At 45.3% G+C, this 23,057-nt stretch overlaps 1 pseudogene; it reads left to right on the top strand.

Annotated features, from left to right (window-relative positions):
- Positions 1-3,879: 3,879 nt before the first annotated feature.
- The window catches only part of LOC137571055 (alpha-1,4-N-acetylglucosaminyltransferase-like), an 81,179-nt pseudogene continuing 62,001 nt past the window's right edge, over positions 3,880-23,057 (top strand).

Genomic DNA, 23,057 nt, shown 5'->3' with positions numbered 1-23,057 from the left:
GAGTCCCCGGCTTCTCATAACAACAAAGCCTCATTCTCAGCAATTCAAAACTGTGTGTCTCTCTGCCTCTATGGGAGATCCCCGATCCACCAGACACTCCCCTATTCTCCTTGTTCTGCTGAATCCTTCATACTGATATACTAAAGGAGACACAAGTTGTACATACAAGGACTCCTTCATTCTCAGCTATGTTCTAACTGATCTCTCACAGAGCATCTGTATACTATCCAGTAATCACTCCTGCAATTCCCTCAAACAAACATCTACCATATTTATTTTATTCTTGTCCTCAGCAAAATGGCATCCAAAGCTGTAAAATCTACTCCTACTTCTGCTCCACAGGCTGACTTTTTCAAACCAAAAGATAAGAAAAATAAAACCTCCTCCTCTGACCCGACACACAATAACGGCGAAGAATCTGAATCGGACACTGATTTAGCTAACAACAGAAACTTTTCTCTGAAAGATATCTCAGATTTACTTTCTGACCTGAAAGTCTCTCTAAGACAAGAGATTCGTTCCTCTACCCAAACCCTCTCAGCCCAACTTGATGAACTGGGGGAAAGAACACATTCTCTTGAAACACGCATGGATGAGACGGCTGATATAGTCAATACTCTGCAAGACAAAATGTTAACATATGATGAACAACTTCTTTCACAAGACTCCAAGATTGAAGACTTGGACAATAGAGGCAGGCGAGATTTCTGCGACTGAAAGCGGTTCCTGAGTCTATCCATGACATCAAGCCATACGTTTTGACATTGTTCAAAGCGCTAGTACCAGACCAGCCAGAGGAACTTTTCCGTTTTGACCGAATCCACAGAGCCCTCAAACCAGCTAAAGTTGGCGACAAACCAAGAGACATCATCTTGAAACTTCACTATGCAGAGATAAAAGAATCTATTCTACGCGCTGCACGAGAACTAGGCGCAGCAGGAATAGGCGAACACAAAATACAAATCTTTCCCGACATCTCCCCAATAACTTTGGCAAAAAGGCGTTCCCTTAAACCTATTACTACTATTCTTCAACGTAAAGCCATCCAATACAAGTGGGGCTTTCCCTTTATGCTTCAATTCAAACTGGGACAACTACGAGTACAAGTAACTTCCCTCCAAGAGGGCCTTCAACTGCTAAAACATCATAATCTGATTGACTCGCAAGACGACCCCTTTATGGACTCATCCAGTTCAAATAAAAGGCTTCACAGAGAATGGCAAACTTCACCTCACTCCAACCAACACTAAAAAGCTTAAAGATAACTTTCAGTCTCCATCTAAAATCCCCAAGGCAAATTGATCCTTATCCAAGTCTCCACCTATTGGAACTGTTCGTACTGACGAGTAATTCCCTATGTGTCTACTTGCACAGCTCCTACTTTTTTAAGCCTACTGATTTTCATTTACCTGGTGTCTTATCGCTTGTGTCACTATTCTACCTGACACACCAAACTCTCTTTTTGAAACCAAGATGAAAGATGTCTACCATCTTAGTGTTTCTATACATCTAATTGACTGAATTGCACCTCCAATTCAAACTGTTAAAGTATACAATGCTTTGTGTTACTTTTACTTGTGTTACTTTTACTTATGTCCTCAGCTCTCTCTTCTCCACAGGAAGCGGATTTGTTTTTTCGCCAACTGTGGACTAGGACGACAGCTGATGTGCAACTGTTGAGGCTAATTTTATGCCTCCATCTTAGTTCTCATATGGTTTATAACTTCCTTTTTATTACTATTTACTGCTATTTTATTTATGGTGTAACCCTTTGGTTAAATTTCTACTATGAAAGTCAACATACAATTCATTTTCAAAGCTGCCCATTAACCCCCTCATCTCTAGAAGCTCTGACACCCTGCTTAGGCTCAACTCCATCCCTTATGAGACATAAGCTCAGTGCCATTCCCATTAATTCCATGTGCCACCCCATACCTGAAACTCTATGCCATTTATCGATATATTCTTCAACCCCACTTCCATTTATCTATCATGGCTATCAAAATACTCTCCATTAATGCCCGCGGTTTAAACTCTCCATTTAAAAGGAATTGCCTTTGGAAAGAAGCCTCGCTACACAAGGCTCAGATAGTTATGGCTCAGGAAACCCATTTCGCAGAGGGCAGGACCCCCCGCTGTAACCACCCACAATATCCCCGAATTTTCCTAGCTAATTCAAAGAAAAAGAAAGCTGGAGTCCTTATAGCTTTTCATTCTTCTTTAACCGTAAACATTATAAAATATATACGAGATCCTTTAGGCAGATTTTTGATTTTAGTCTGCACTATAAATGAGGAATTATATACCCTGGTGAACATATATACTCCCAATACTGGTCAAAAGAGCTTCCTCAAATCCCTTCTCTCCAAAACTCGCGACCTCCACAAAGGCTCCCTAATCATTGGAGGAGACTTCAATGCTACCATAAACCCAAAATTAGACACCTCCCACAATGGAGAAAAAAAGAGTATCTCTATCCATAAACTTCTGATAGATGAAAACTTATATGATGCATGGAGGTCTACACCTGCAACAGAAAGAGATTACACTTTTTACTCTCATGTTCACAAATCCTTCTCGCGTATTGACCTATTCCTCACAGATAGATTAACCCTGCAAAGAATAACAAAAACCTCTATTAACACAATAACCTGGTCTGATCACGCCTCCATTTCGATTTCTCTCTCCTCTTCCGGACATAGAGCTGATCGCCCTCTTTGGAAGTTAAACTCTTCCCTACTGCATAATAAGGATCATAAAACCTCTATCCGCAATAAAATAGAGGAATATTTTCAACTCAACTCTGGTCCAGAGGTCGGGATCGATCTGTTATGGAATACGCATAAAGCAGTCATCCGAGGTTCTTTCATACAATTAGGAGCAAGGGCTAAGAAGAATAAAACAATTCAATTAGACTTGACCCTTGGGAAAATTCAAAATATCGAAAAACAAATTAAGGCTAAATACAATCCCCAACTTGAAAAGGAATTATTCTCCTTAAGACACAACCTCAGAATGATCTTATCAGACAATTACGAGTTCCAATTGAAACAACTGAAACTAAAATACTACTCTCAGAGCAATAAGGCAGGTGCTTTCCTTGCCAAACAATTACGCCACAAACAAACTAAATCCAGAATCCCTAAACTCCTCCACCCTTTTAGCAATGTTCCCCTGTACAACCCTAGAGAAATAGCTAACGCATTTAGTGATTACTACGGAGCACTATATAATCTAAAAAACGACCCTACCACCGCCCAACCTTCTGCAACACTCATTCAAAGATTCCTCGAACCCTTAAACCTTCCTAAATTAACTTCCCAACAGCAGACCTCTTTAAACAGTCCCTTTACTTTGCAGGAAATAACTTCAATCATAAAAACTCTCAAATCTGGTATATCTCCTGGCCCCGATGGCTTCTCTAATGAATATTACAAGGAATTCGGTAATATTCTTGCCCCTAAAATGTTAGAGCTTTTCTCCTCATTTGTGAGCTCTGGGATAATGCCGGAACAACAATCCCCCGCAATTATTTCGGTTATACCCAAACCAGGCAAGAGCTCCGACTCCCCAGCCAATTTCAGGCCCATCTCACTGTTAAACTCTGATACAAACATTTATGCTAAATTACTAGCCAATAGACTTTTAAATATACTTCCCCAAATAATTAACTGGGACCAAGTAGGTTTTACCAAGGGGCGCCAGGCAACTCATGCTACAAGGAGAACCATTAACTTAATCAAATTTTCGGAGCTCAGCCGAAGGCCTTCTCTGTTTCTTACCCTGGACGCAGAGAAGGCCTTTGACAGGGTACACTGGGGATTTATAAAAGAAGCTTTAATAAAATTTGGTATTAATCGGCTCTTTCTCCCTGCCATAATGGCTTTATACTCCGCCCCTTCAGCCATGGTCAATGTGTCAGGCTTCTATTCCAAAAAGTTCTTCATTACAAACGGCACTCGTCAAGGGTGCCCCCTATCACCCCTCATCTTTGTTCTTACTATCGAAACTCTAGCTGAGGCGTTAAGAGCGAATGATAATATTTTGGGGATAAATATTCAAGGCCAATCCCATAAAATAGGGCTTTTTGCTGACGATATCATCATATCCGTGACTGACCCTCTAAATTCCTTACTTCATATTGCAGATTCCCTTAACAAATTCTCGTCAGTATCTTACTATAAGGTTAATGATAGCAAGTCCTTAATGCTAGGAGTCAACATCTCTCCCTCTCTGAAACGGCAAATATCTAGTATTTGCTCCTTTCATTGGGCCACAAAGCACATCCCTTATTTAGGGATTAATCTCCCGGATACAGTAAGCAAGCTCTATCAATCTAACTTTCTTCCGCTCCTGTCCTCCATCCCCAAAGAATTGGAGACAATATCTAAATTTGAGTTCTCATGGTTTGGCAAAATAGCGGCCTTTCAAATGAAAATTCTCCCCAAAATCTTATATCTATTCAGAACAGTCCAAATCCCCTTACCTAATAAATTCTTTTCTAGTCTACATAAAATAATTGCCAACTTCCTTTGGGGGAAAAAGAAACATAGAATTGCTTACGTCAATTTATCTATCCCGAAAACCTTGGGCGGGATAGGAGTCCCATGCATGAAATCATACTACTATGCATACCTGTTAGATACATCCAAAGAATGGTCGAAGGATGCATCAAATAAAAAATGGTACCACATTGAGAAATCTACCTCCCCGAAAAATCTACTACACCTATTATCACTCCAATTACTAAAAGCTCAAACTAACAAATCCCACTATCCCACTATCCAAGCCACATTTAACGCATGGGCACACTTTTCCAAATCTCCCAAACCTCCTGGGGAAATTTCTACGCTCAAACTCCCCATAGAATCCCTCTCATTATTGACACCTAACTTGGACCTTAAGAATTGGAAAAAAGCAGGCCTATCTCTGATATCAGACTTATTCTCAACACAGAAACCAGAGCTTCTTGAATTTCCTGTCCTAAACAATAAATATTCACTTCCCTCCAGAGAGATATTTAATTACCTACGCATTAAGCATATTTTTACAGAACACAAATATAAGTTTCCAATAGCCTCTAAGCATATTGTCTCTTTACTATCTGCTTCAACGGAAACTAAAGGGGGTATATCGGTATGGTATAAGGAACTGTTAAGCTGTAGTCACAAGCAACTGCACAAATATATAAGCTCCTGGTCAACTGATCTTAACTGCCCTATAGACTATTCAGACATAGTCTCTTCCACCAAAACAATTAGTCTCTTCTCTTCGTGTATAAACCACAGAGAAACATTCCATAAAATCTTGCTCAAATGGTACTTCACTCCCAGTCGATTGTCCAATTTCTCCACCAACACCTCCCCTCTTTGCTGGCGAAACTGCAAGGACACTGGCACCCTTTTTCATCTTCTCTGGACCTGTCCTAAAATCCAACCTTTCTGGGCATCAATTGATCAGGTACTTAGTAATATTATGCAATCTCAATGTGTGATTACACCTCAACTAGCCATGCTCCACATAGGAATAATGTCTATCCCAATTAAATATAGACTAATAGTTTCACAAATATTATGTGTGGCTAGAAATATGATCACGGCTAATTGGAACTCTAATGAAATTCCCACCCTCTCCCAATTAAAAAATCAGGTAGATTTCAATCTACAAATGGAACGGTCCATCAGATCGTATAAGAAAATGAGGGAATCCCCCTACCTACTAGACATTCCTTGGGCAGACTCTCCCTAAGAATAATCTATACCTCCACTGTATAGAATAACCCCCCAGCTTTTACCTCTCCCCTTCTAATAGTGCCTTAATAAAGCTTTTCAGGAAACTACAATCCACTGCAACTAGTGCCTAGTTCTTCTAACGATCCTCTTAAGCCGAGTTACGGAATAACTATTATCCCCTATCCATCAGATACGGAGCCTAATGCTCCTAACCAGTTAAAAATTAATGTACGCCTCCCCTGGGCTTCTCACATCCCTTATTGCTACCTAGGGTACACCACCCATGTTTACTAATGCTTACCACAATGTTCATCACTTTTTTTTTTACTATTGTTCACTACTGTTCATTACCTTTTTGAATGTTTCTTGTTGTAGTTGATGTTTTCATATTCTACTTCTGCTTCCTAGTTGGAACATTTTGAGTATAAGTAATGGGTTTTGTTTTAATGTGATTTATTGTTCCTTTCCTTTTACCCATCCCACTAATCTGTGGTTTATACTTGATATGTGTCAACATGTTTATAACTTGTACCACTCTTAATAAACCAATAAATATTTACCGTAAAAAAAAAAAAAAAAAATACTCAATCACCTCCTCACGATTTTGGGAAGTGATGGCACGTGCCTTCTTCTGAGCACTGTATTTTGGGGCAGGTCCGCACGAAATCACAGCAACACCACCTCGCACAGCCACAGACCTGCCGGTGCCTGGTGGCCTTCCTCTGGGTCTGCCTCTACCTCTTCCTCTACCTGGTTTGTCCATTTTGTCCATCTCGGGGGTATGCTAGCTATATGCAGTGAGGTGGGTTCTCACTCAACACAACAGGTAGTTAGATGCAGTGAGCTGGGTTCACTCAACAGTAAAGGTACTTAAGATGCAGTGAGGTGGGTTCTCACTCAACACAACAGGTAGTTAGATGCAGCGAGGTGGCCAGGTGGGTTCACACTCAACAGAACAAGTAGTTAGATGCAGTGAACTGGGTTCACTCAACACAACGCTAGGTATATGGAGTGATGAGGTGGGTTAAGTAAACACAACAGGTACTGGGTAGTTAGATGCTTTGAGCTGGGTTCACTCAACAGTAAAGGTACTTAACATGCAGTGAGGTGGGTTCTCACTCAACACAACAGGTAGTTAGATGCAGCGAGGTGGCCAGGTGGGTTCACACTCAACACAACAGGTAGTTAGATTCAGTGAGCTGGGTTCACTCAACACAATGCTAGGTATATGCAGTGATGAGGTGGGTTAAGTAAACACAACAGATACTGGGTAGTTAGATGCAGTGAGCTGGGTGCACTCAACAGTAAAGGTACTTAAGATGCAGTGAGGTGGGTTCTCACTCAACACAACAGGTAGTTAGATGCAGCGAGGTGGCCAGGTGGGTTCACACTTAACACAACAGGTAGTTAGATGCAGTGAGCTGGGTTCACTCAACACAACGCTAGGTATATGCAGTGATGAGGTGGGTTAAGTAAACACAACAGGTACTGGGTAGTTAGATGCAGTGAGCTGGGTTCACTCAACAGTAAAGGTACTTAAGATGCAGTGAGGTGGGTTCTCACTCAACACAACAGGTAGTTAGATGCAGCGAGGTGGCCAGGTGGGTTCACACTCAACACAACAGGTAGTTAGATGCAGTGAGCTGGGTTCACTCAACACAACGCTAGGTATATGCAGTGATGAGGTGGGTTAAGTAAACACAACAGGTACTGGGTAGTTAGACGCAGTGAGCTGGGTTAAGTAAACACAACAGGTACTGGGTAGTTAGATGCAGTGAGCTGGGTTCACTCAACAGTAAAGGTACAGTGAGGTGGGTTAAGTAAACACAACAGGTACTGGGGTATATGCAGTACTGGGTAGTACAATGTGCAGCTCCCTGTCACACACACAGGTAGTCACTGAATGTGCTGGGCTGCTGGCAGTGGCAAACACGTTATCAATTAGCAAGGCTGTGCATGCAACAAAAGTGTCAGTTTGACACACAGAAAAAAAAATGTACAGGTTGAGCTCTGAAAAGAGCTGTTGCTGGGTGCTTTAAAAGCAATAATAATCAGTCAGGAGCAAGCAAAGCAGCCTAGAAGGCACACGAGTGAGTGTAATGGCCGCCGGAGGCTGCCTTATATAAGGGGGGGTGGGGCTCCAGAGCTTAGTGTAGCCTGAATGGCTACAATGTGCCTGCTGAGTGTGATGCAGAGGGTCAAAGTTGACCCTCATAGTGCATTATGGGGCAAATCAAACTTCCGCAAAAGTTCGCCTGGTGCAGGCGAACGCGAACCCCCCTAAGATCGCCTGGAACCATTCGCCGGCGAACCGTTCGCTACACCTCTAATGCCAGATGGGAATTGTACAAGTAGAAGCAATGCAGGGCAAGATAGCCCTTAAAGAGAGAGAGCACAGAGACAGAATGTATGTGTGTCCACCAATCTAGTCACCACCCAGCGACGGCGAACACACAACAACAGAACCGAAGTGGGAACGCAATTGCAAGAATGGCGATCGCCAAAAGCGACACAAGACTGAATCAGACAGAGCACAGGTGTAGCAATAAAGACATAGCAAATAACAACAATCAGAACATCAAGGAAAATAACAAACGCTAGCTAAACACGAACATCGCACTCATTCGCAACAGCGAACGCGTTTGAGACACGATCACCGCGCGTTAGGTGCCCAGTGATAAGCGTGCCACCCTAACTAACCAATGTAACACAAACACGAAATAGAGAACGCGAACGCTTGCTAGACGGTTACCTCACCGAGCCTACAGCAAGTGTTCGTACCAGACGAGACAGACAGAAGGAGCAAGTCAGATTGGATCCACTGCTCCTCCGCAAGAGCAAGTGCGATCTCAACAGACAAAACGCTTAGCTACCACCAACCGCTGGCGACAGCGCAATCGCAAGAACAAGAAATAACAGCATAGGCAGTACAAATATACACAATCCTGACTGCACTAAACAGGAATGCAAGGAGCACTCCCAAAGGGACTCTAAGCTAGCAATAATAACCAACAATGAGCAGAGGGCTGAGACTCCAGGCAAGATAGCAGGAACAAACCATCATGACCAGCAAGGAATTCTGGGAAGAAATGGTTTTTATACTGCAAGCCATCAGAGGAAACAGCTAAACAATTTGCATGACAAGTGTATGCAAATTCCTCACCAGCAGAGCAACTCTGAAACTTGCAAAGGGAAGACAGGTCTCTTTTCCAGAGATCTGTAGCATTCAGACCTAAAGAATGTTCAAGCAGCTGTCTGCCTGTGCAGACAGCAGAGCAGATCAATACAGATAACTTGACATTTGTCATAGCAGCAGCAGGCACGGAGGGATATCACAGACGTCTTCAAACTTGAAGGAGTTTATTTGACAAGATACAGACACAAGATACAGATAAAAGATACAGCAGGAATGCAGTCAGTAATATGTCTCTAAGGGTGACTCCGTAAAGCAGGAATCTGGAGTTCATCTTAAGCATTTCATGGCATCTCAAAGCAAGTCTTGCACCGGTCTTTATGTTACCTCACCCTAATGGTGCCCATACACGGTACAATAAAAATGTTAAATTTTCCTGTTTATTCAATCTAAACAATTGAGTTGAATGAAAGTCAATAATAATCTCTTTTTTTCAATCAAAAATTTCCAACGATTAACCCGTTTTTTCGAGAAAAATCTGATCGGACATGCTGGAAAATTTTTGATGATTGTGTGTTGTAATTGTATCATGTATGTTAAATTGTATGAAAAGATCTTTTAGATCCTAATTGTTTCAAAGACCATAATCTTTCATTTGCATTGTCTTCACAGCAAGATTAAAGAATAAATATTGAAGTATGTGTATGATTATTATCATTTTATTATAATTATATATTTTTTTTACTAAAGTAAAGTAAGTTTGTCCTCATCAGGGAGAGTCTACACGTACAATGCAAATGCAATTTTGGCCTTCTTCCTTCCTAGTTAATCCAGCTATTTGTAATCACTCTGTAGTAAAAAAAAAGTCCCTCAACATGAAAAAAAAAAAAAAAAAACAACACTGTGAGGTAAAACACACCTACATAGTTGCTCTGAGGTAATATTAACTTCACAATAAATAAATTGAACCACTCAGAGGAAAACTACAGCTCAATAGATGCTTTGAGCTACAACTGGCATGCGCGGTAACCGCTGTGTCAGACGCGGCGGTTTTTCCGTGTTCTGCCATGCGCGGAAAGAGCCGCCTCCCGCTGACTTATAGCGGAGGCTCTTCCGCGTTTCTTCACAAGGTCATTTTATTAGCAGAGTTAGCAGTTGAAATACACAGACATTCTCTGCGTGCAGGCAGGGTATATAAAAAAGGATAAACGGTTCATCATACAGAAGGAGTTGCCCCGTGGCAGAGAGAAGATTCCAATATATGATCCTGTTGAACCAGTGAAGGGCAACAGCTAAACAGAGTAACATGTGGGATTGCCACATCTAAACTATAAGAAAAAGAAATAAAATAAGGGAAAATAAAAATTAAAAGAGTACCTTAGGCCCCGCCAGGCCAACTTCTTCCAGGAAGGAAGAACTAAGAGAAAATTTGAAATTATGTGTCTACTACCGTAATGGGAAGGAGCTCAAAGATGCGCTATGTGGGTCCAGGGGTCCCAGATAGAGTGGTATTTGGCAACAGCCCCCCGTCTTTGGTATATAGCTTCATGGTAAGGGAGGATATTTTTTTACTGATGCAACCCATTCTGCCATTGAAGGTACTAAGGGAAGAATCTAGTGCTTTGTTAGATTTCTGCGAGCAATTTGCAAGACATAAATGACCAATTGAGTGGTGAATTTATTGTATGTATTGGGAGGAATAATATTGAGTAGGCAGATCTTGGGGTCGAGAGCCACGGAGCAGCCCATCTTATCATGGAGAAATTTTGTTACTTGTTGCCAATACAAATTTACCTCAGGACAGGACCACATCATATGAAAAAAGGAACCTTGATCCACGGCACACTTTGGGCAGAGAGAAGAATAACCTGGTTTAAATTTAGAAAGGCGCACCGGAGTTAAGTATGCTCTGTGGAGTACATAAAGGGCAAGCAACCGATACCTTAGGAATGTTGTCGAGAGCATCTTCCCAGTCCTCATCAGTTAGTTCGCCCACATATAGTTCCCATGTAGATTTTTTAAGATAGGCCCTGCGAGTGGAGACCTCAACCATTATGATATTGTAAATAGTGGATATCAGCTGAGCTGAAGAGGCACCCTTGACTATAGATAAAATTGGTGAGTCTGAAAAAGCAATCGGCAAGGTTTCAAATTGAGCCTTAATTGCATGAGTGAGTTGGAGGTAGGCGAATCTCATGTGGGAGGGGAGATTATATTGAGTTGAAAGTTGATCATACGGAATAAGGTGGCCTGAGTCTATTATTTGGCAAAGGTATAAAATACCCTGATTGATCCAGAGCCTGGCGTTTGGCAGTTTGCGTAATTCAGGAAGGCTGCGATTTTCCCATAGCGGAGTATATTTAAGTGGGTGTTCAAGGCATAAATATTTGTGGGCTGTGTCCCAAGCTTTTAAAGTTTGGACAAAAGTGGTCGGGTAGTCTTTTATGTGGTAGGAGTTTTTAGCTCCTAGAAGTATAATGGTAATGGGTTTGAGTTGTTGGAGTGCTGGGGAGACCAGCAAAAGTCCCACCAACCTGTCTTTCTGAAGAGTAAGATCAAAGTAAATGTGTGAGAGCTGAGCAGCCAGATAATATACGTGGCAGTTAGGCACTGCCAGACCACCAAGGTCTTTGGGACATTGTAGCGTTTGAAGTGGAAGTTGGTGCCTACCCTTATTCCATATGAACTGAGTGAGAAGGGTATTTAATTTAGAGAAGAGCGAGAATGGGAGATACAGGGGAGCGTTCCAGGACACATATAGAATGACTGGTAATAAAATCATTTTAAAAAGATTCGCTCTGCCAGCCACATTAATCGGCAATTTGCACCACGCCTGAAATTTAGACTGTACATATTGGACTAATGGGGTCCAATTAAGATTAATAAATTCCTGGGGGTACCTGGAAATGCGTATACCGAGGTAAGTGATCTCTGATGCCCATTGAAGAGGAGTAGAGGCCTGAGGCAGGGATGGAGGGAAGATATCTAAAGGAAGGATAGAGGACTTTGACCAGTTAATGCTAAGGCCTGAAAAAGAGCCAAATTCCTCAATCACTTGTAGGGCACGTTGAAGAGAATGATCGGGATCAGACAGATATAATAACGTCATCTGCATACAGACTGATTTTATCCACGTTCGTTCCCCGGTGAAGACCATGAATTTCCCTGTCATTTCTAATCAGAGTTGCCAGAGGTTCAAGGGCCAGATCAAAAAGGAGGGGGGAAAGGGGGAAACCCTGCATCGTGCCTCTAGCCAAAGGAAGGGCATCAGAGATCCAGCCATTATGTAACGATAGGTGTCAGCAACCAGAGAGAGAATCTGATTCTTGGCGATCTGCAGTATCCCCAAGAATACAGATATACCTGATTATTGGGGATCTGCAGAATCGCCAATAATCAAATATGTTTAACCTCTAGACACCTGAGTGTGTAAGTGTTTTGGTGCAACAGTAACCTTTGGACCACCGGGGTAGCAGGTGGTCCAATAAGTAGAGAAGACTCTACTGCAGTCAAGGACACCTGGAGAGGGAGTCCCTGACTGATAAGGAGCAGTGTCCCCTCTGAAGAGCAGGGGACCCCTGCGGAAAGGCTGGACACCCTGCGGAGGGTGACAGCCAGAAGGTCAGACAGGCCGGGTCTGCAACAGAGTATCAGATATGCAAAGTACCAAATCAGAGATCAGAAGAATAGTCAGGAAAGCTACAGGTCATAACAGATATCAGAACAAGGCCTAGTCTGAGGTGTGAAGTCCATGATCTCAACACCCTGGAACTATGCTAGAGAATAACACAGATGGTATACAGTATTCATAGTCTGGGGTGTGAGGGCCGTGATCTCAACACCCTGGAACTATGCTAGAGAATAACACAGATGGTATACAGTATTCCTAGTCTGGGGTGTGAGGGCCGTGATCTCAACACCCTGGAACTATGCTATAGAATAACACTGATGATATACAGTATTCCTAGTCTGGGGTGTGAGGGCCGTGATCTCAACACCCTGGAACTATGCTAGAGAATAACACAGATGGTATACAGTATTCCTAGTCTGGGGTGTGAGGGCCGTGATCTCAACACCCTGGAACTATGCTAGAGAATAACACAGATGATATACAGTAACTGGCTAAGTGTGGATTCCCAGGTCCTCCTGGTTCCACCACACTGGAAGATCTGACTAAGGTCTGAGTGCTAACACATAAGCATTCGCAACGCCAGACAACCAGCAACTGAACAGCAAGAGATATATATAGTAAAGCACCCCACAGCGCCGCCTAGTTCCCATCAACCAATCAATAGCCGAGCAGGAATCAGCTGACGGTCCCGATCAGCTGATCTTCCTCCTATTGGTATAAAGAGCCTGTCTAGCGGCGCGCGTAGCTCTCCATCTGTGTGCACTACTAGGTCCAGCTAACCCAGATGCATGTTGTTGCGGGGAACCCGCCGCACTGGACGCGGAATCCGCCGCTTTGCCGTCAGAACATGCGGCGGCCCCCACGCCACTCTGCCCATGGGCACTACCAGCTCCAGACAAAGCAGACGCCTGCTGACGCGGACAAACCGCCGCATCAGCCGCGGAATCAGCCGCCTTGCTGGCAGAACATGCGGCGGCTTCTCCGCTGTTTATCACAGTACCCCCCCCCCCCCCCCGAGGAGTGGACTCCGGACACCTTCCACCAGGCTTTCCAGGATGTAAATCATGGAACTCTTTCTTCAAATCCTCCGCATGCATGCGGCAATCTGGCACCCAAGATCTCTCCTCTATGCCATATCCCTTCCAGTGGACCAGATACTGCATGGAATTCTGCACCAGGCAAGAATCCAGAATCTTTTCAATCTCATACTCTGGTTGGTCATCCACCAACACAGGGGGGGGGGGGGGAGTCTACCTGTACAGCTGGTTTAAACAGGGACACATGGAATGATCTCACACCTTTCCTACTAGCTGGGAGATCAACAGCATATGTGACACTATTAATTTTCTTGGCCACTGGAAATGGTCCTATAAACTTAGGACCTAACTTGGGTGACAATTGTTTCAAGGCCAGATGACGAGTAGATACCCACACCAGATCTCCTGGGGAGAATCTCTACTCTACAGACCAATGTTTATCTGCCTGCTTCTTTTGGGTTTGGAAGGCTTTCCCTAGGTTCATGGGCGTCCGCAGAAAATTTTCCCGGGGGGGGGCAAAAAGTGGGGAGCAAAGAGCGGGGCGGGTGTGGTCATGAACCAGAATGTGGGTGTGGTCATGGGTGGAGACAAGTTTACATGAACTAAGCAATGGTGGGACATTAGATTAGGACAGTGGTGGCGAACCTTTTGGAGGTCGAGTGTCCAAACTGCAGTCACTTTACTATCACAAAGTGCCAACAGCAGTTTAAACTAAATACAAACGTTTTAACTCATACATGAACATTATGGAAAATTAAGTTGAAAATAAACTGTGAAGATAAACAATTTCATCCATCGTACTCCTGAAAAAATTATTCATTTTTTTTAGAACCTCCCAGTTTCATTTTCTGTTTTAAAAAGCGGAAAAAGTAGGTTTAATGCTATTGTCTCATATGATGATGATTCAGCTTTTTCCATAGTCTCGCAGTTAGCAATCATGTGACCCCCAACAAGACAAATTCAGCAATCATGAGCCCCCCCCATCAAGACAAATTCAGCAATCATGAGGCCCCCAACATGACCAACTCAGCAATCATGAGGCCCCCAACAAGACAAATTCAGCAATCATGAGGCCCCCAACAAGACAAATTCAGCAATCATGAGGCCCCCAACAAGACAAAATCAGCAATCTTGAGGCCCCCAACAAATCATGAGGCCCCCAACAAGACAAAGTCAGTAACCATGAGGCCCGCAACAAGACAAATTCAGCAGTCATGAGGCACATAAATAGACAGCTTTTCACATAAATAGACAGAATGCCCCCTTAATATGTAGACACCTCTCACCTGGCAGCAGTTCCCCAAAATACACTCAATCTGACAGCAGTGGTTCCCCAAAAATAGGTAGCCCCAGGTCTAGAGGTGTCCCCAGAATAGGTGGTCAGTGGTATAGATGTCCCCAGAACTGGTAGCCAGGGGTAGAGATGTCCCCAGAACAGGTAGCCAGGGGTATATGTGCCCAGTATATGTAGTCAGGGGTATATGTGCCCAGTATATGTAGTCAGGGGTATATGTGCCCAGTATATGTAGGCAGGGGTATATGTGCCCAGTATATGTAGGCAGGGGTATATGTGCCCAGTATATGTAGGCAGGGGTATATGTCCCCAGTATATGTAGGCAGGGGTATATGTCCCAGTATATGTAGGCAAGGGGATATGTCCCAGTATATGTAGCCAGGGGGATATGTCCCAGTATATGTAGCCAGGGGGATATGTCCCAGTATATGTAGGCAGGGGGTATATTTCCCAGTATATGTAGGCAGGGGGTATATGTCCCAGTATATGTAGCCAGGGGGATATGTTCCAGTATATGTAGCCAGGGGGATATGCCCCAGTATATGTAGGCAGGGGTATATGTCCCAGTATATGTAGGCAGGGGTATATGTCCCAGTATATGTAGCCAGGGGGATATGTCCCAGTATATGTAGCCAGGGGGATATGTCCCAGCATATGTAGGCAGGGGGTATATGTCCCAGTATATGTAGGCGGGGGTATATGTCCCAGTATATGTAGCCAGGGGGATATGTCCCAGTATATGTAGCCAGGGGGATATGTCCCAGTATATGTAGGCAGGGGGTATATGTCCCAGTATATGTAGGCAGGGGGTATATGTCCCAGTATATGTAGCCAGGGGGATATGTCCCAGTATATGTAGCCAGGGGGTATGTCCCAGTATATGTAGGCAGGGGTATATGTCCCAGTTTATGTAGCCAGGGGGATATGTCCCAGTATATGTAGTCAGGGGGATATGTCCCAGTATATGTAGGCAGGGGGTATACGTCCCAGTATATGTATTCAGGGGGTATATGTCCCAGTATATGTAGGCAGGGGGTATATGTCCCAGTATATGTAGCCAGGGGGTATGTCCCAGTATATGTAGGCAGGGGTATATGTCCCAGTTTATGTAGCCAGGGGGATATGTCCCAGTATATGTAGTCAGGGGGATATGTCCCAGTATATGTAGGCAGGGGGAATATGTCCCAGTATATGTATTCAGGGGGTATATGCCCCAGTATATGTAGCCAGGGGGATATGTCCCAGTATATGTAGGCAGGGGTATATGTCCCCAGAAAAAGTAGCCAGGGGGATATGTCCCAGTATATGTAGGCAGGGGGTATATGTCCCAGTATATGTAGGCAGGGGGTATATATCCCAGTATATGTAGCCAGGGGGGTATGTCCCAGTATATGTAGCCAGGGGGATATGTCCCAGTATATGTAGGCAGGGGTATATGTCCCAGTATATGTAGGCAGGGGTATATGTCCCAGTATATGTAGCCAGGGGGATATGTCCCAGTATATGTAGCCAAGGGGATATGTCCCAGTATATGTAGGCAGGGGGTATATGTCCAAGTATATGTAGGCAGGGGGTATATGTCCCAGTATATGTAGCCAGGGGGATATGTCCCAGTATATGTAGGCAGGGGTATATGTCCCCAGAAAAAGTAGCCAGGGAGATATGTCCCAGTATATGTAGGCAGGGGTATATGCCCCAGTATATGTAGGCAGGGGTATATGTCCCAGTATATGTAGGCAGGGGGTATATGTCCCAGTATATGTAGCCAGGGAGATATGTCCCCAGAAAAAGTGGCCATGTGTGCCCCAGCAGGAGGGGAGCAGCGCAGAGAAGAGGGAGAGCTATGGGCACTCACCTTAGGGGGCTCTCCCTCCCTCTCTCGCTCTCCCCTCCGGAGTCCGGAATGAAGTGTGCAGCGGCTGGGCAGCGGGCGGAACTTACCTCCTCTCGTCGCACGCGCCGGATGGATTAGCCGCTACTCTGGTCTGATCCAGACCAGAGTGCGGCACCAGAACTTCCGGCGCAGGAGCGAGACGAGGTAAGTTCCGTCCGCTGCCCAGCCGCTGCACACTTCATTCCGGAGGGGACAGCGAGGGAGAGAGAGCCTCCTAAGGTGAGGGAAGGGGGGGGAGACGTCCGCCCTTCCCCACTGTGCCCATAGCTCTCTCTCTTGTCTGCGCTGTTCCCCTCCTTCTGGCTGCACAGGCACGCGGCCAGGGGGGGCAGCGGGCGGCCAGGCTCGGGCAGATGCCCGGTTTTGCCGTATGTGCGGACGCCCATGCCTAGGTTCCTCTTAACCATTCCCCAAATCTCTTTCAGGGCCCTCTGCCAGTCTGCCAGTCCTCCAGAGCTGGAAAAGGAGTAGATGCGACTGGCAGGGGAGCAAATTTAGGTTATCTACCAGACACCACTTGGAAAGGGGAATACCCAGAAGAAGAGCTCTTCAGATTATTGTGCGCAAACTCTGCGAATGGCAAAAACTTCACCCAATCAGTCTGTGCATCAGCAACATAGCATCTGAGAAATTGTTCCAGAGATTGGTTAACTCTCTCAGTCTGGTCGTTGGTCTGAGGGTGGTAGCCTGATGAAAATGCGAGTTCCATGTCTAATTGATGGCAAAAGGCCCTCCAAAATTTTAAAACAAATTGGACTCCCCGATCTGACACTACATTTTCCGGAATGCCATGCAGCCGGAAGATGTGCTGGATGAAGAGATCAGCCAATTCCTGGGCCGAGGGGAGTCCTTTCAGAGGGACAAAGTGTGCCATCTTACTGAAACGATCAACTACCACCCAAATGACCAACTTGCCTTCAGACCGAGAGAGTTCACCCACAAAATCCATGTAAATATGAGTCCAGGGTTCATTGGGGACTGGTAAGGACTGTAACGTGCCCACGGTCGCCTGTCGAGAGGGCTTACTCCTCACACAGATCGAGCACTCTCTTACAAATTCCTTACAATCAGAAGCTAAACTAAGCCACCAGGCACATCTAGCCAGTAGATCCTGAGTTCTGGTGGCTCCAGGATGACCGGCATTCTTGTGACAATGAAAAAACTGAAGAATTTGTAAGCGAAAGGGCAGTGGCACAAACATGACCCCCTCTGGTTTCCCCTCTAGAACATCCTGTTGGTAAGGACTCAAAGTGGTTGACCAATCTTTCCAAGTCTCACTGGCTGCTAGGACTACCTTTGGAGGCAGGATAGTCTCAGGAACAGTGGACTGCACTGACTCGGGTTCAAAACACCTAGAGAGCGCATCGGCCTTGACATTCTTGCTTCCGGGAGTATATGTGATTATAAATCTAAATCTTGCAAAAAACAGGGACCACCGGGCCTGGTGAGGGCTGAGTCTCTTAGCCCCCTCGATATACTCCAAATTCTTGTGGTCTGTGTAAACCGTGATAACATGTTCTGCACCCTCCAGCCAATGTCACCATTCCTCAAAAGCTAACTTGATGGCCAGGAGCTCCCGATTGCCGATGTCATAATTTTTCTCGGCAGGTGAAAATCTGCGAGAAAAATAAGCACATGGGTGCAGCTTGCCCTGCAATCCTGACCTCTGTGACAACACTGCTCCTACCCCCACCTCCGAGGCATCAACCTCCACGATAAAAGGAAAGGTGACATCAACATGTCTAAGTATTGGGGCAGAACAAAACAGTTTCTTTAAAGTCGAGAAGGCCGTATGAGCCTCCGGTGACCAATGATGAGTATCAGCCCCTTTTTTTGGTGAGACTGTTGAGAGGAGAGATGATGGTAGAGTAGCCCTTAATAAACCTTCTGTAGTAATTGGCAAACCCTAGGAACCTCAGGAGTGCCTTCAGCCCCACGGGCTGGGGCCACTCCAGGACAGCGGAAACCTTTCCCTGGGTCCATCGAAAGACCAGAAGTGGAGATGATGTAACCCAGGAAGGCTACTGACTCTACCTCAAAGAGGAATTTCTCTAGTTTTGCATACAGCTGATTCTGTCGTAACCTCTCTAATACCCATCTGACATGCCTGCGATGTTCAGCAAGATTGGACGAAAAGATCAGTATATTGTCCAAGTATACCAGAACAAACTTCCCCAACACTTCCCTGAACACCTCATTAATTAACTCCTGGAAGACGGCCGGCGCATTACACAACCCGAAGGGCATCACCAAGTATTCGTAATGCCCATCGGGTGTGTTAAAGGCCGTCTTCTATTCGTCACCATCTCTGATGCGAACCAGATTGTATGCACCCCTGAGATCTAGCTCGGAAAAAATCTTGGCGTTGGTCACCTGTGTGAACAAATCGTCAATCAATGGTAAAGGGTAGCGTTTTTTTACAGTGATCTTATTCAGCCCTCTGTAATCAATACAAGGGCGGAGACCTCCGTCCTTTTTCTTGACAAAAAAAACCCCCTGCCCCTGCTGGTGACCGAGACGGACGCATGAACCCTTTCGCCAAGTTTTCCCTGATGTATTCCTGCATAGCTAGTTTCTCCGGCCCAGATAGGTTATAAAGATGACCCCTGGGCGGCATACAACCAGATCTCAGATCGATAGGACAATCAAAGGCACGATGAGGGGGAAGTTTGATGGCAGACTTTGGGCAAAAGACATCTGCAAATTCTGCGTATTGTCTCGGTACACCTTCAACCTGAATGTTGGCATTACCCAGGGTTACTTTCGCTAAACAATGATGATCACAATGGGACGACCAGCTTGTTAGCTGACCTGACCCCCAGTCTATCTGAGGTGAGTGAATTTGTAACCAGGGCATGCCAAGTATGACGGTAGAGGTTGCCATATGCAAGACCAGAAATTGCAGACTCTCCCCATGTAATACCCCAATCTTGATATGCACATTAGGAGTGCGGGACAAGGGGCGTTTACTCTGCAGAGGAGAGTCATCTACCGCAGTGACCAAGATAGGTTGATTCAAGGGAAGCATGGGTATACCCAATTTCTTTGCAAACTCGTAATCGATAAAATTAGCTGCTGAACCAGAATCAATAAAGGCTTCCGTGGAAGCAGTCTGACCCTCCCATATAACCGAACAAGGGAGTAACAGACGATCATTATGTAGAGGTAAAGACTGCGCGCCCAGGGTATTACCTCTGACTACACCTAGGCGGCAGCGTTTCCCGACTTCTTGGGACAATTCCGCACTATATGACCCTCCTCTGCACAGTATAGACAAAGCTGCTCAGTTTTCCTACGATTCCTCTCTGAACGAGTTAATTTGGAGTGACCAATCTGCATTGGCTCAGGTGGCGGTGAGGCAGGTGGAGAAGTGGCATAAGAGACATATCTAACCCTGTCCCTACCATGGGTTTACTTTTGGTATCGTAACCGCCGATCAACACGTACTGCTAGAGTGATTGCTTCCTCAAGTGTTTTAGGTTCAGGGTATCCCAACATCAGTCCAGAAACTGCGTCAGATAACCCCAATAAGAAACAATCCAGTAGTGCAAAAGCCCCCCACCTAGCCGACACTGACCACTTCCTGAACTCAGCCGCATAAACCTCCACTGGATCCTTGCCTTGACGCAAGGTTTTTAGTTTCCGCTCAGAGGTAGAAGCAATGTCTGGGTCGTCATAAATTATGGCCATGGACTTGAAGAACTCTTCAACTGACCTAAGTGCTTCATGCCCTGTTGGTAAATTATACGCCCAGGTTTCAGCATCCCCTGAGATCAAACACTTAATAAAAGTAATTCTCTGTGCCTCTGTCCCTGACAAATTAGGCCTCAATTCAAAATATGACATTACACGATTCTTAAAATTCTGAAAGTCAGATCTATGGCCAGAAAACTTTTCAGGTACAGACATTCTCAAGTCTGTGACTGGAGGGGATTGCACTGAATTTGCAGTCGTCTGAAGGACTTGTAGTGACCCAGATAAGGCAGAGATCTGGGCCTGCTGACCGTCCATCACTCTGATGAGATTTTCCACCGAGGTGGTGAGTGTGTCCAGACGAGTGCTAAGTGCATCCATATTGTTTTGGTCTGGCATTCTGTAACGATAGGTGTCAGCAACCAGAGAGAGAATCTGATTCTTGGCGATCTGCAGTATCCCCAAGAATACAGATATACCTGATTATTGGGGATCTGCAGAATCGCCAATAATCAAATATGTCTAACCTCTAGACACCTGAGTGTGTAAGTGTTTTGGTGCAACAGTAACCTTTGGACCACCGGCGTAGCAGGTGGTCCAATAAGCAGAGAAGACTCTACTGCAGTCAAGGACACCTGGAGAGGGAGTCCCTGACTGATAAGGAGCAGTGTCCCCTCTGAAGAGCAGGGGACCCCTGCGGAAAGGCTGGACACCCTGCGGAGGGTGACAGCCAGAAGGTCAGACAGGCCGGGTCTGCAACAGAGTATCAGATATGCAAAGTACCAAATCAGAGATCAGAAGAATAGTCAGGAAAGCTACAGGTCATAACAGATATCAGAACAAGGCCTAGTCTGAGGTGTGAGGGTCGTGATCTCAACACCCTGGAACTATGCTAGAGAATAACACAGATGATATACAGTATTCCTAGTCTGGGGTGTGAGGGCCGTGATCTCAACACCCTGGAACTATGCCAGAGAATAACACAGATGATATACAGTAACTGTGGATTCCCAGGTCCTCCTGGTTCCACCACACTGGAAGATCTGACTAAGGTCTGAGTGCTAACACATAAGCATTCGCAACGCCAGACAACCAGCAACTGAACAGCAAGAGATATATATAGTAAAGCACCCCACAGCGCCGCCCAGCTCCCATCAACCAATAAATAGCCGAGCAGGAATGAGCTGACCGTCCCGATCAGCTGATCTTCCTCCTATTGGTATAAAGAGCCTGTCTAGCGGCGCGCGTGCGCGTAGCTCTCCATCTGTGTGCACTACTAGGTCCAGCTAACCCAGACGCATGTTGTTGCCGGGAACCCGCCGCACTGGACGCGGAATCCGCCACTTTGCCGTCAGAACATGCGGCGGCCCCCACGCCACTCTGCCCATGGGCACCACCAGCTCCAGACAAACCAGACGCCTGCTGACGCAGACAAACCGCCGCATCAGACGCGGAATCAGCCGTCTTGCTGCCAGAACATGCGGCGGCTTTTCCGCTGTTTATCACACATTAATTCTTATTCGAGCATAAGGATCAGTGTACAATAGCTGTACCCAGCTTATAAATTTAGGGCCAAAGTTAAATCTTTTGAGAACCGCACCTAGGAAATCCCATTCTATAGTATCAAAAGCTTTAGCTGCATCAAGAGATACCACCACTCTGGTCCCCACTGTGTCGTGTAAGGACTGCATAGCCCGGTGTAGTCTTCTTATATTAAGGGCTGTGGATCGGCCAGGAATGAAACCAGACTGGTCAGTGTGGACCAGGGAGGTTATGACGGTGTTCAGTCTAAGGGCTAGAAGTTTTGCGAGTATTTTAAAATCTACTTGTATAAGTGAGATGGGGCGGTAAGACTCGCATTGCAACAAGTCTTTGCCAGGCTTTGGAATCAGTGTTATGAGCGCCTCACGCATTGTAGGGGGAAAAAATCCACATTCTAGGGCAGAGTTGTAAAGTTTTAGTAGTTTAGGTGCCAAAACAGATGAAAAGGATTTAAAGAATTCTGCAGGAAGCCCGTCTAAACCTGGGGCTTTAGATGATGGGAGAGCAGCTATAACATTTTCAATCTCTGTAATGGTGAGGAGGGCATCCAACAGAGCAATCTGGGGTTCAGTCAAGGAGGGAAGTGGTATTTCCTCCACATACTCTGCAATTTGGCAAGGTGATTTAGATGTGGATTTAGCGTAAAGGTCTGTATAGAACTGGGTGAACCTATCTAGGATTCCAGGGGGCGAGGTTAGAATAGTTCCATTGGGGTCTGCAATACGGATTATGATTGGAGGGGAGGTTTGCTCTTTGGATATTTTAGCCAAAAGAGAGCCACATTGTTCTCCCACTTCATATACCCTCTGCTTAGTAAATAGAATTTTCCTAAGCGCCTTGCCAGTAAGGAATTGTTCATATATATTTAGTTTAATTCTGTGGTTTCTCTGTGAGTGCTCAGTTGGATTAGAGCAAGGGTTTCAAACTCAATTTATCTGGGGGCCGCAGGAGGCAAAGTCAGGATGAGGCTGGGCCGCATAAGGAATTTCACAATCGCGGCGCATTGCCGCCTCTGCCCGCCCCTCTCACTCTTCCTTCACAGCGAGGGGCGGGGAGAGGAGGCGATTGACGTCAGGAGGGGCAGAGCTGAAGCTGAAAGCT

This window comes from Hyperolius riggenbachi, chromosome 4, assembly GCF_040937935.1.
Source record: "Hyperolius riggenbachi isolate aHypRig1 chromosome 4, aHypRig1.pri, whole genome shotgun sequence".
NCBI classification, from domain to species: domain Eukaryota; kingdom Metazoa; phylum Chordata; class Amphibia; order Anura; family Hyperoliidae; genus Hyperolius; species Hyperolius riggenbachi.
Note: the sequence above shows the minus strand (reverse complement) of the source record. Positions and strands in the feature narration are given on the sequence as shown.